This window comes from Otolemur garnettii, unplaced genomic scaffold (genome assembly GCF_000181295.1).
Source record: "Otolemur garnettii isolate 467f Iridium unplaced genomic scaffold, OtoGar3 scaffold00026, whole genome shotgun sequence".
Classification (NCBI taxonomy): domain Eukaryota; kingdom Metazoa; phylum Chordata; class Mammalia; order Primates; family Galagidae; genus Otolemur; species Otolemur garnettii.
In genome coordinates, this window is record NW_003852421.1 from 13170460 (window position 1) to 13184039 (window position 13580).

The 13580-nt window shown below is 39.8% G+C and overlaps 2 pseudogenes; one reads left to right on the forward strand and one right to left on the reverse strand.

The window, feature by feature from the left end:
• The first annotated feature begins 8575 nt into the window (after positions 1-8575).
• LOC100965297 lies at positions 8576-9835 on the forward strand (annotated as a pseudogene).
• Positions 9836-10815: 980 nt separating this feature from the next.
• LOC111724796 lies at positions 10816-10963 on the reverse strand (annotated as a pseudogene).
• Between the last annotated feature and the right edge of the window lie 2617 nt (positions 10964-13580).

Below are 13580 nucleotides of genomic sequence, written 5' to 3' on the forward strand. Positions count from 1 at the left end.
CCCAGTCACACAACCCAAGTTGCTTCTCCAGTTTATGCCACCTTCCTTAATTATATTTTACTAGTGCACACCCCTATTTGGGAAATTTGCGTATCCACCTCTTAATCTCATCTGCCCTGGTTGTATTAGAGGCGATAACACTGCACTCTAATGATTTGCCTGCTTACCCGGGCTGACATTTCTAAACCTGCACAGAGACCGCATGACTTTCTGTTCAAGAATATTTTAGTCCAACTACATGAGCATATAACTGTTGACAAACTAAATAAAAGGGTTGACTCATTCCGTTACCCTGGAACCAATGCTGTATTCTTAGAGGGTGTCACCTTACAAAGCCCCAGTGTCCTTAAAAAGAATCTGCTGCTTCCTGAACTCTGGTGAACTTCTATATTCTGTCCTTCTGAAATCCAGAAGCCCGCTAAATGATAACAACTGCGAATGGGAATACCTATGGGGGCACTAGACACGAGAGGGCAAAGAAAGCAAAGCGTTTCCTGGAGGGTCTTTGCAGTCATCCTCGTATTCATGGAACAATCCCGAACTGGAGGGCAAGGTGATGATGGTTTTCGCGTGACTGACTGGCGGTGCCTCCTCGTGCCCTGCCCTGTCAGTGGTGGCTCGGCTTCTCTTTGTGTGGCAGCCCTGTCGTCTCTCCCCTCTTCAGCTCTGGTGGGAGCACAGGCCACAAATAAATTGCTAACATTTAAGTGCATCTGTTGCAAAGAGAGAAGCACAGAGGACACTGGGGAAATTTCAAACCGAATTTCGGGACTGAGCTCATAAAAGCATGCACCATCTGTGGAATTTTGTTCATATGCATCACTATAATGGGAGGGGGCAACAGAGAAGGGGAAAAAAAGAGAAAGGATTGTGGAGTGACTGGATTTCAAAGTAAAGGCGTTCTTCTCAGATTTGTTCATAGGTTGCCTTTGGATCAGGCGGGATTCCAAACCCTCATGTGTTTCTTCCTTCCATACTGAAGGGTCTGGTGGTGGGGATCTAACTGAGTGAATCAGTAACAGCCAATTCCTCATGCCTAGTGTCTAACACGGTTCTCTCATGCCCTGCTCCCCTGTCCACTTTAGTGGCCCTGTGCAGAGATACAAGAGTTTTCTTTCATCTTCTTTATTTGGTGCTCTGTTAACTGCCTCCAGGCTGGGCTGAGGTTCACTTCTTTCCTTCCATCATTGATGTGGCAAAAGAAAAAAAAAAAAAAAAAAGAACAAACCAAACAAAAACAAAAACACAAAAACAAGAAACTGATCATTTTCTGATAAGTACTTTACATTTCTATGGCATGCAGGAAAAGGGAAGTTCCTTCAGAATCCCTTTATAGATGATGGCTCTCATTGTCTACCAAGCTTTTCATTGTTCGTGATTTTCATTTCCCTCCACAGTTCAGGGCACTTTGGAAAAAAAAAAAATTTCTATTCAGCACTTTTCCACTCATAATTCAAGAAAAAGAGAGTCATGCAGTATAATAAGGATAATTAGCTCCAACTGAAAATAAGCAGCTTGGCACCAGAGAGCCCCCTCCATGCACACAGTATCCATTTATCGTTTTGTGTACTCTCTGTCAAGGCTAATTACTACTCCTGTAATTACTAACCTGTTGAAAGAACAAAGGAAGATGCAAATGCTGTGCTTAAATACATAACACTGCTTCTTCCAATACCATCTCAATAAAACTCTCTCAGAACAGAAGCCACCCTTCCAATTGTACAGTGAAAAACTGCTGTTGTTTGTCCTCAAAAGTATGATTAGCTATTATAAGAATGATTTTCAGTATGTATGCATGGAAGAGGGGTTGGATTTCCTTAATTTAGATTCTTGGAAAATAAAGATAGCTGGGAGTGATGATCTCATGTGTAATAAGGCTCAACGTTTATGTCGAGGCTTCCTTTTCGTTTATTTGTTAACCTTGGTGTGGTGCGGGAACAAGCGCTGTGTAAAAGACTATGGGCTTCCCCATAACTGTGCCTTGATCCAGACCAGCAGACACTTGTCTCCCTCAGAGGAAAGCTGCAAAGCAAAGTGGAGCGAGGCAGAGACAAATACCATGTATAGTTCTCTCTCTTTTACAGGGGTGACACATCCTGGGAAGTATTAAAACACAGGTTCCAATTGTCATCCATTTTGTTCCTCATTTACCTGTCTGTCCCTCCCAATTCTATCTATGCACATTCTTTGGACCTAGTCTACTAGGAAACAATTCATGTTCTTTTGAACTGTGCATAAACAAAGAGGGCTATGAATTCTGGCTTTTCAAAATAGCATAAAGGCTGTTGTCTCAAACCACCCTCCCTCTAAGCAGAGTTCTGAGTCCTTAGAAAGAAATAGCAAGTTGACACAAAGAATTGCCCACACTGCACACACAAAGTGAGGTGCATTTATTCTTTAATCCAAGTGGTTCATCTCTTATCAAAAGATAAAAAGAAGAAATGCTGTGAAAGAGATCACTGATTCATTTTTATCAGCCAGTAAAGATTCACAAAGAACAAGGAAGTTTCAAAAACTGAGGAGATATTCTGATTTCCAGAAGGGGAATAAAAGTGAATTCTGGCCAAGGTGCTAGGATAGATTATTTAAGAGACAAAGCAGTGATTACCAGGAGCTAGCACTGGTTTACTATGAACAAATCATTTCAAACACAATGGATTTCCTTTATTGACAACGTAACCAGGCTCACAGACAAGGAAATAAGTTAGACTTGAGACCTTTGTTCTTAGTCTGTATTTAGACCTAAATAAGATTCATTAAGAATCTCACAAAATCACTCATAATATGCTTATAGAGGATTTAGAAGATTATTAGCTGAATATTAGTGAGGCAATAAAGAATTAGACACTGGATCTGTGGGAAACAGTAGGAAAAAAATTTTTTTGCCAGAAAAGTGTCTTTGAATGTGTATATAATTGCTATGTAGAAGGATAATTAGACTTTTGAATGAAATGAGTGTGTAGCATTTGGACCACATGAGGGAAAAGTGACAGGGACTGGATTCCAGCTAAACCATCACAGCTGTCCAAAATACGATGGGTTGCCTCGTTCAGTGAATATCCCATGACCACATAAGTCATAAAGGGAATTTAAAGGCCAGATGGATAATTGACTAAAATGACCTTTGCAGTAGCTACAATAATAGAGTAGAATGTCATAGTGCACAGAATCTTCACATAACTCCTTATCTTAAATCCTTTCCAGGCAAGCTGAAGCCTGAGGGTCTGTCTGAGGCTCAAAGAGAGCTTTAGGGGAAGGGGCTGGACACATACTGAACTAGTCTAGTCTCCTTCTCCTGGGCATGGATCAAAACAGGAACTGAATACTGCATTTTGGATGAAGGTTGTCTTGGGATGTTCCAAAGTACTCTGGGAAAGATCTTGTTGGAAGTGGAGGTGGAGAAGTGGTAAGGACCTCAGCAAAAATGACATCTGTAATTGAAGTTGTGAGACATGCCACAAATGGAACAGAGGCGTGGACAGAGTCTACTGTAACCTCCGGAGAGAAGGAAAGAGACTTGTGGAAGTTTCCTCTAGACTGCTCATTAATGGCAGGCAGAGAGCTCTTAAAGACTCTAAGCCAGTTCCAAAATTATCACATTTTAGACTCATGACTACCCTGTTTGGTGGACAGGGGAACCCCAAACCTAAAAAGTTGATGTAAAAATTTTCAAGCCATACAACAAAGGTAAGGCAGATCCAGGGGTACAAAAACATAGGTCTATCTCTGTGTAGATTTCATTGTGCTGAGCTAAATAAGAGAACACAGAAATAGTTAATATAGCAAGTGTGTCTTAGCAGCCTGGCATGCTCTGTACTCTCCTCCTTCTCTTGCCCTGGTTTCTATGATTTAGGCATCTGTAGATAACTATAAAATCTCTCCTCATTGGTCCACCTGTATCCTTAACCAACCTGACATACTTTCATAGTAGAGTTCATCATGCTACCAATTCTTCCTGTGGACTCTATCTTTCTCAACATCATAGTCGATGGACATTCGTTGCTCATGTTTATATTTATATTTACAGACTAAAGGACATTGCCCAGGCCTCTGAGGAGCTGGACATTTGCAATTATTTATTAGATGACTTCAGTCTAAAAGGGAAATAATGAGATCTTTACTTGTCTGAAGACAGACCCCAAAGGGGAGGGTGAGCCCAAGTGGTTAGAACTATTTTGGCTTACTAAGTCACCTGGGCACTATTGTAATTATTTTGGAAGGAAAATACCCCCTCACTAAATTTACATTTTAAAAAGTGAACAATTTACTGAGTGATTTCTTGAGTTTTGCCAAATACTACCATTTAGAAACCATTACTTATCCTTTTAAAAGTGATTTTTTTAAATGGGTGAAAATATAGCCACATAGAACAGGTGTGGTACAAAGGTATGAATATGTAAAGAAGACAAACTAATCACTCCCTAAGCATAAACTATTTCAAAGAATCAAAATTTACTGTTTGTGATAAAGAGAGAGGTGTCTTTGACTTTAAAACTATTAATAGTAGGGCATCAGGCTCTTTGTAACATGAGTCTTACTTTCCCAAAGACTCATGAGCCCCATGGTAAGTCAGGAGAATAAAGAAGGAGATTGATGGCAGAGCTTTCTTCTTGCCATATTATTAAGAGCTGTCAGAGGAGTGAAGAGTCTTACAAGGAGGAGCTCTCAATCTTAATTCCTGAGATCTTTTGTGGTAGTATTAGGAATTCTTGGAAGACTTTTGTCTAACTTCTTACCTGTGCAGTCGTGTGGGTCATTATATAGTGAGGGAGATGATTCTGAAATCCTGTACAACAAAGGAAATGGTAGGGTTTAGTTTAAAGTGGAATCTCAGAGCAGCAAGCTGAACTTCCTTTGTTCATCTTTTTTCAATCTGCCTCTAAATCCCTTGACCTCTCCCTCCCATCAACTCTCACTTGATAGTTAGGTTCCAATTCACTCAAATAGATGTTTCTGATGTCTCCATATCACCCCGTCTAGTGGGTCACATCTCTGAGGCTATCTCTTTGTTACTTTGCACTACATATTGTGGGAGATATCAAAATTAGACACAGTCCTCATCTAGTTAGGAAGACTATATCTGTGCAAAAAAAGAGCCAACAAGACAATCAGAGAATGCAATGCCAGATAGTGGTAAATGCCTGGCAGTTGGTGCAGACAATAGGAACTACATAAATTCAGGAAAAAAGGACTCTTTGGGTTCAGATGGTCAGGGAAGACGTCTCAAAGATGAGAATTGAGTTGAACTATTTTAATGCTGGTGGTGAGAGTTTATGTAGAAGGCAGGTCCAAGAAGCTACACCTGAATGGCTTGCACATAAGTCTTACTCAAATGTGGTTGTTTAGTTGCAAAATGATTCAACCCAACTGCCACATGCTTAGTTTATTTGTGGGTACTCAGCTTTCTTTGTTATTTTTTTGGACCCAAGCACACATTTCTTTTTCTTTTTTTTCATTTTTAAAAAAATTTCAATAGATTTAGAGGGTAGAAGTAACCCTCTAGATGTTTGACATTTGGAAGAATCACATAGTGGTGAAATTAGGGCTACGAGTGTACCCAGTGGATAACTTTTGATCTCTTAGCACCCTCTTGGCCTCCCCCACTTCCAAGTCTCCCAAGTCCATTAAACCACACTGTATGACCATGTATACCAACAGTTTAGCTCCCACTTATATGTACTATATGCGTACATATGCTATTTGTTTTTCTGTTCCTGAGATACAGTATTTTGCCAGTACACTTTTTTGCCCAAATTTTTGAAGAAAAAAATAAGGATGTGCATTATGCATGGTTAGTGAGAATTCCATACCTATATGAATGTTTTTAATTCTTTCATTTGTGCTTATGCATTAAAAGTGTACTCTAGAAAGCAATAATGATGTCCATATGCAAAATAACCTCCTGGAATACAGTAATCGGTTTTGTTGAACTTACAATGAACTTGCAATGAAAACATTTTTGGCAAACAAAGAGTGACATGTTTCTTTGCACACTTTAGGTAGGAGCTAGCAATCTAGCTGATATTTTTACAGAACATTTGAAAATACCTTGGAAAATTACAAAACGGTTTTCATACACTGCACACATTAAGCTAACAGTTATTAAACATGCTAAAAAGTATGGCCACAGAGCTGCCCAGAGATGCTTTGGACCTCCTCCCACAGAGAGTGTCCTCAGGTTGTGGAAGCAACAGGAAGAAAGCTTCTTCAGATGCCAAGACAAAAAGAAAGCCATGTGGGGGAAAACTCCAAAGTGGCTGGAGGTGGAGCAGGATGTGAAGACCTGGATTCTGGAGCAGTGTTCAAACTGGGATCTCTGTTATGACCAATATGATACAAGAAGAGGGTAACACGGATGGTTTCTCATCGACACCTAAATGGTGCTTTACCCTTATGAAGAGAGGAGGTTTCAGCATGAGGACAGGAACAGAACTTGCCCCCAACATTCCAGTAGCCTATGAGTATCAGGCTTAGAATTCATTCTGATGTTCTCAATCTTTGAAATACTTACAACTTTGAGGTGTCCAAATTCGCCAATATGGATGAGGTCACACTCAACATTTGATGTGCCATCCCATGGAAATGTGGGTGTCAAAGGAGCAAAGATAGTGACTGTTAAAAGTAGTAGCCATGAGAAAACACATTTAACTGTTGTTCTAGCCTGTAGTGTAGACTACAGGGGGACAGAGCTACTGCTTATGATTACCTTTAAAAGAAAAACCTTTCTGAAAAAAACTATTCCAGGTGGAGTTATTGTCCATGTGCATGGAAAAGGATGGATAAATGAAGTTTGGTTTGACAAAGTCTGGTCACAAAGGCCTGGAGGATTACTTAAATAATGAGCTTTGCTTGTTTTTGATCACTTCAAAGTCCATGTCACACAAAGTGCAAGAGCAATTGCAGTGGACTTGAAAAACCCAACTTGCTCTGATACCTGGTGGCCTAACCAGCCCTGCAACTTCAGGATGTGTCAGTAAACAAGCCCTTTAAGGTAGGGCCCAATGAAGAAATACAGGTCTCCACCTCCTGCTCCACCTGACTGTTCCACGTGGATGCAGTCAGCTGGTGATGATTTAACACCTACAGCCAGAATGAAGAAACCATCCATTGTTCAGGTTTGTGATTGGATCCTAAGATTGTGGAGGGTGTCAAGAAGGAAGTGGTTGTGAAATTGTTTAAAAAATGTAACATCAGCAATGCTATGGATGGAACTGAGGATAACGAAATTTACTGGGATGAAGAAATTCACTTTTCAACAGATGACATTAACGTAGAATTTGAAGAAGACAATACTTTTGGTATTGTCCTTCTATACCTAAACATCATACATTTGTTACTGGTACGTAAAATATCTTATACCTTGTATTTGTTCTTGTGTCTTGTAATTATTTGTTGCATAAAATTTGGACCACAATGTTAAAAAATCAATGCTAAAATTCCTTTATAACACCAAAAAGTACAAATTTGAATTAAAAAATGAAAATGAAAGATTTTTTTCCCTCAAAGTTGGGCTAAAAACATGAGTGCATATGGTACACAAGCGCATTATATGTGGCAAAAATATGGGTGCTTCACTTAAGACTATGGCTTCCAGTTCCATCCAAGTAGCAGTGACAGACATTATTTCATTCCTTTTTTAATGAGTGGTATTCCATGGTATGTACAAATGTATGTATTACATTTTCTTTATTCACTCATAAGCTGATGGGTCTTAGGCTGGTCCCATATTTTTATAATTATAAATTGTGCTATGATACACATGTGAGTCCACATGTGTTGTTGATATTATGACTTCTTTTCCTTTGGATAGATTACTCAATGGTGGGAATGTTGGACTGAAAGATAGGTCTACTTTTAGTTTTTTGAGGAAACTTCATATTGTTTTCCATAGAGGTTGTACTAGTTTATACTCCTACCAACATAATGGCCATCTGATGGATGAGGTGTTATTGGGGTTATTTAGTTTACACTTCCCTGATAATTAGGGATATTAAGCATTTTTCATATGTTTATTGGCCATTTGTATACTAAGCACACTAAAACAGGCTTGTTTATATCGTGTTATAATTGTGGTTGGATTTGAGATGAGAAGTCAGATACAGGTAAGGTGTGGCAACATTAATGGAAAGATTACAATAGAGGCACTTATTGTGAAAATAGCTGAGTTGTCTGGAGCACAAAATAGTTTCAAATCAAAAAGGCAAGTATATAAAACTCAGCAAATAAACTGGAACTAGTTGGATTAGCAATCACAGAGGTATGGGATGTTGGACACATGGACACCTTAAAACTGAGTCTAACTTCCTCTTCAGGAACTTCATGCTACAATGGAGCCAATGGGGGAACTAGATAAGTAAGGCTCTGTAATCAGAAGTAGGCTAACCACCTACTAGAAGAAGTAATTAGATTGTGGTATAGTGAAGTATATGCAGCAAAACACAGAGACTAATCTTTTTGGGGTTTCAAATATTACATACTTTACTTAGCTCACTTTCAGACAGTAGAGCAAGAAAATACATGATATATTTATTATGTCTAAAAATTGGCTGTGGAGAGGCTGAAGGAGGCCGCAGATATGAACTACCCACGGTTCCTCAGGGCAACCAGTACGCCCAGGACGTATTCTCCCATCCGGCCCTGGCTGATAAATTGGTTAAGGCACCAAAATCAATCATTTCTTTGGCTGCTGGGTCACCAAATCCAAGAATGTTCCCCTTTAAGACTGCCATTATCACTATGGAAGATGGAATGACCATCCAGTTTGGGGAAGAGATTATGAAGAGAGCACTTCAGTATTCCCAGACTAGCTTTTGTCCAGGCTAAAACAGCTACAAGTAAAATTGCATAATCCTCCCACCGTCCATTATCCCTCCAGTCAAGGACAAATGGACATAAGTGTCACGATTGGCAGCCAAGATGGTCTTTGTAAGGTCTTTGAAATTCCTTCACCCTGGAGATAATACTCTCCTAAATGAACCTACTTACGGAAGAACACTTCAAGCTCTGAAACCACTGGGCTGCAACATCATCAGTGTCGCCAGTGATGAGCATGGGATGGTCCCAGACTCCCTCAGAGAAATACTTTCCAAGTGGAAACCAGAAGATTCAAAGAACCCCAAGAAAAACACCCCCAAATTTCTCTATACTACCCCAAATGGCACCATCCTACTGGAAACTCATTAACAAGTGGCCGCAAAAAGGAAACCTATGAGCTTGCAAGAATATATGATCTCCTCATAATAGAAGATGATCCTTACTATTTTCTTCAGTTTAACAAGTCCTGGGCACCAACATTTCTGTCCATGGATGTCAATGGGTGTGTCATCAGAGTTGATGCTTTTTCGAAAGTCCTCTCCTCTGGGTTGAGAGTCGGGTTTTTCACTGGTCCAAGACCCTTGATACAGAGAGTTGTTCTTCACACAGAAGTGTCAGCGTTACACCCCAGCACTTTTAACCAGCTTATGGTATCCCAGCTTCTACCCCAGTAGGGACAAGAGGGCTTCCTGGCTCATGTGCACAGGGTTACTGGTTTCTACAGGAGCCAGAGAGATGCAGTGTTGGCAGCTGCAGACAGGTGGCTCAGGGGTTTGGCAGAATGGCACGTTCCTACCGCCGGGATGTTTTTGTGGATTAAAATTAAAGGCATTTCTGATGTAAGAGAACTGATTGAAGAAAAGCCATCAAGAAAGAGATATTACTGCTTCCTGGAAAGGGTTTCTACAACAATAGCTCAGCTCCCAGCCCTTATGTGAGAGTATCCTTCTCTTCAGCCTCTCCAGAACAGATGGATATGGCCTTCAAGATATTAGCCCAACTTATTAAAGAATCTTTATGAAACAGAGTCAAACTATTCATACTGTTCATGGATTTTTCCAATAAATTATTTCCATGTTTTCACAGACATGGTCATTGGTGTTAGACTTACAGATCGGATTTTCTCATACATATCTGTAGTAGTTCAATGAGACAACTTTTAAAGTGCCTTTAAATCATCAGATTGCCAAACTATGAGTCTATTATGAATTTTGATTTATTTTCAATCTGCAAAATTTATTTTTGTCTTCGATCTTATTGTAAAGAACTCTAGTTGCTTTATAATTTCCCATAAATTTTCTTTGAAAATAATATTTTATGCCATATTATTTTGAAAATTTACAAAAATAATTAAGTTCAAAATGGTATATAATGGGTACATTTTCTATTTTTAGAAAAATTTAATGAGAACAAAAATTGTTGTGATGTGACCATTATAAATGATTTTTATTAAGAATACCATAGATGGCTTGGCACCCATAGCTCAGTCAGTAGGATCCCAGCCACATACACTGAGGCTGGTGGGTTCGAGCCCGGCCTGGAACTGCTAAACAACAATGACAATTTTAACCAAAAAATAGCCAGGTGTTGTGGCAGGCGCCTGTAGTCCCAGCTACTTGGGAGACTGAGGCAAGAGAATCGCTTAAGCCCAAGAGTTTGAGGTTGCTATGAGCTGTGATGCCATAGCCCTCTAACTGAGGGCTACATAGTGAGACTCTGTCTCAAAAAAAAAAAAAAAAAAAAAGAATACCATAGACATGATGTTATGCCACAGAAATCCCTTTAAAATAAAATTCTGAAGCTGAACTAGCAGACCTGTTAATTCTAAGTAGGGAGGAGAGATTGTGGGCTTTTTAAGGAAAATTTATTACCTTATATTTTCATAACACATGATTTTTTAAAAATATTCTTATTAATTATGTAATTTAAATGTTCAGCAACTTTGGGATATTCAGATTTTTTTTTTTTTTTTGGCCGGGGCTGGGTTTGAACCCGCCACCTCCTGCATATGGGGCCGGTGCCTTACTCCTTTGAGCCACAGGCACCACCCTATTCAGATTTTTTTTAAATGATTATCTTTCTTTTCAAAATCTTTATTTTCCCCATCTCACTACTACACTTGATCTTAGCCAAAAGGCCGAGAAGCAATTCCCCATCTTGTAAGTAAAATAATATATGCTCATTTTAGAATTTTCAAGCAATCCGGAAAGTATAAGGAATAAAGTAAAAGCACTGAGTACCTCCCCCCTCCTGAATCATCATCCTCATTGGTCTTCCTGCCCTGATGAGGTGCTGGGCACACTTACACACATATAAGGCCTAAGGAACAGGGCCTCATTGTGAACATATAATGAACACCTCATATTTTTATTTCTGTCAGCATCTAACAAATTACCAGGATGGTCCAGGAGTCAGTAATATTAAAGTTGTAAGTTCCTGGGAAGACTTAGGAAGTTTATGTCACTGCCATTTACACCATCCCTTATACATGCAAGTATCTCCATCATGGTTCTATTGTTTCCCTAGACAGCTGGGTGAGATGTTAATTCTTCCAACAACTAAAGTTCTGGAGTAGCTACACCAGCCTCACAAGTCAGGACGGCAGCCCAGGCCCAGACCTCCCTTTCTAATGCTGCTGGGGCAGCCATTGTGGGAAAGGATAGAGGAAGCAGGTTGAGGAAGAACCAGCAGGTGGTACGAACCAGGGTGTGGAGCTCTGGAAGCCAGGAGAGAAGGGCAGCAGGAGGGACCCAGAGTTGGCACAATGGATTGTGCAATGCAGAGGTCTCTGGTAACTCAGTCCATGGCGGTTCTATGAATTTGGAGGGGATTTAGGATGGAGGGAAAGAATTGTACACAGCTATGTTCACTGTAAAGCACCTGGTGCTGTACATAAAAATGTTAATATCAAAAAAAAAAATTGGTTATGGGGAAAAGTGGTCCTATTGTTCCTGAAATATGCTAACTGGAGCTCTCTAAGAGTGCTGAGGTTTGATCTAATCAATACCTACGCACATCAAAGGCCTGCTGGAACTTCCAGGTCAATATTCCCAGGCCTCTAATTGTAGCACCCATCTTCTCCACATAGACAAACCTTATGATTTTCAATGAAAGTGCTCATGGAAGACCTTTAAAAACCACGACCTGTGTGTTCTTCATGAAAATGTAAGAGTCCTGACATTTAGGGTAACAGAAGGCGTTGCTCTGATATCTGTTGCTAAATTTATAAGATTTGGCTGAAACTCCAAGCGTCTGTCCTATCAGAGTGGAGTATTAGTCACTCTTTAAAAGCTTTAGCTTACTGTACTCTGGTATATCGAGTGTGTTAAATGCCATGAACTATGTGACTGGTGGGCAGATACATTGCTCAGATTCAAGAATTTTTTACTTTTCAAGCAACCTGTTGACTATAGAGAGTCATTTAACAGAATAGAGCTGAGACCTAGGTATTCAAATCCTTTGTGAGAAGAAGAGGTGAGTAACAGGAGGGAACCACAGTTATTGTCAGAGTTAGAGAAGTCTTTAAAATGTTGTCTAGTGTAGCATTCTCAAAATCTTTTCCTAGATGGGCGCAGTGGCTCACACCTGAAATCCTCACACTCTGGGAGGCCAAGGTGGGAAGATTGCTTGAGGTCAGGAGTTCAAGACTTGAGCAACGGTGAGACCTCATCTCTACTAAAGGTAGAAAAAATTACCTGGGTGTGGTGGCTGGCACCTGTATCCCAGCCACTCTGGAGCTGAGGCAGGAGGGGTTTGAGGTTGCACTGAGCTATGATATTGCCACTGCACTCCAGCTGGGGTGACAGAGAGAAACTCTGTCTCAAAAACAAATGAATAAATAAATACATGTTTTTACACTCATTCTAAAGGATGGCAACATATTACCAGAAGAAATGTTCTCAGATCAAATAATTTGCGGGACACCATGTTCAATAAAGCAAAGTTTCTAAGAAGTCACACTGCACAGTCCTTAGAAACATGAATATGCTAATACACATTTGGAATCAAGTGGGTCACCAGTTTATTCCACTAAGACTTTCTTTTTTTTTCATTTCATGGACATAGTGTTCCGAGAAAATGCCAGTTTATTTTCTTTTCAGAAAAGAAAGCAAGAACCACAAGGATCAAGGGTTTTGCCTAAAGTTACAAAACTAACCGTGAACAAAGAGTGATAGAATGATTTGCTTGAATGATGGATCTCCCTGGTGGTATATACCACTGTGTGAAAAATTTAAACAAAGGAAAGAATGGTGGCCATTCCTGAAACAGTTCATGCTACAGATAAGAGGTTTTTAACTGCATTGGACAAGGAAGCAAGGAGCAGCAGGAAGGAGCGCTAAGACAACCGGACTGGATCAGATCTGTGACCCCCAGGGCTATCCAGAGCTCTTAGGCCAGGCATAGCTTCCAGCTACCATGCAGTGGTGCATAGTGACTGTCATTGACATGGAACCTGTGGATTTAGAGAAGGAGGGAGTGTGTGGACCATCAATTAACAGAGAGAACTAATCTCTAATAAAGAGGATTTATGTGAGCCTACACATCTTCTGGGAAATACATAACATGGTGTATATTAGTAATACTTTTTTCGTTTTTAAATTTGCACGAGATTATTTTCCCAAGTATGTCTAAAAAAATATTGAGAGGGGCTTCACTTTCTGTTAATAATTTTAAAAGGAAAAACTTAAAGTAGGATTTGTGACCCACAGATCCCTAAGTGTTACATAAATAATACAGGCAACTGCAAAATGATCTTATGTAAAGTC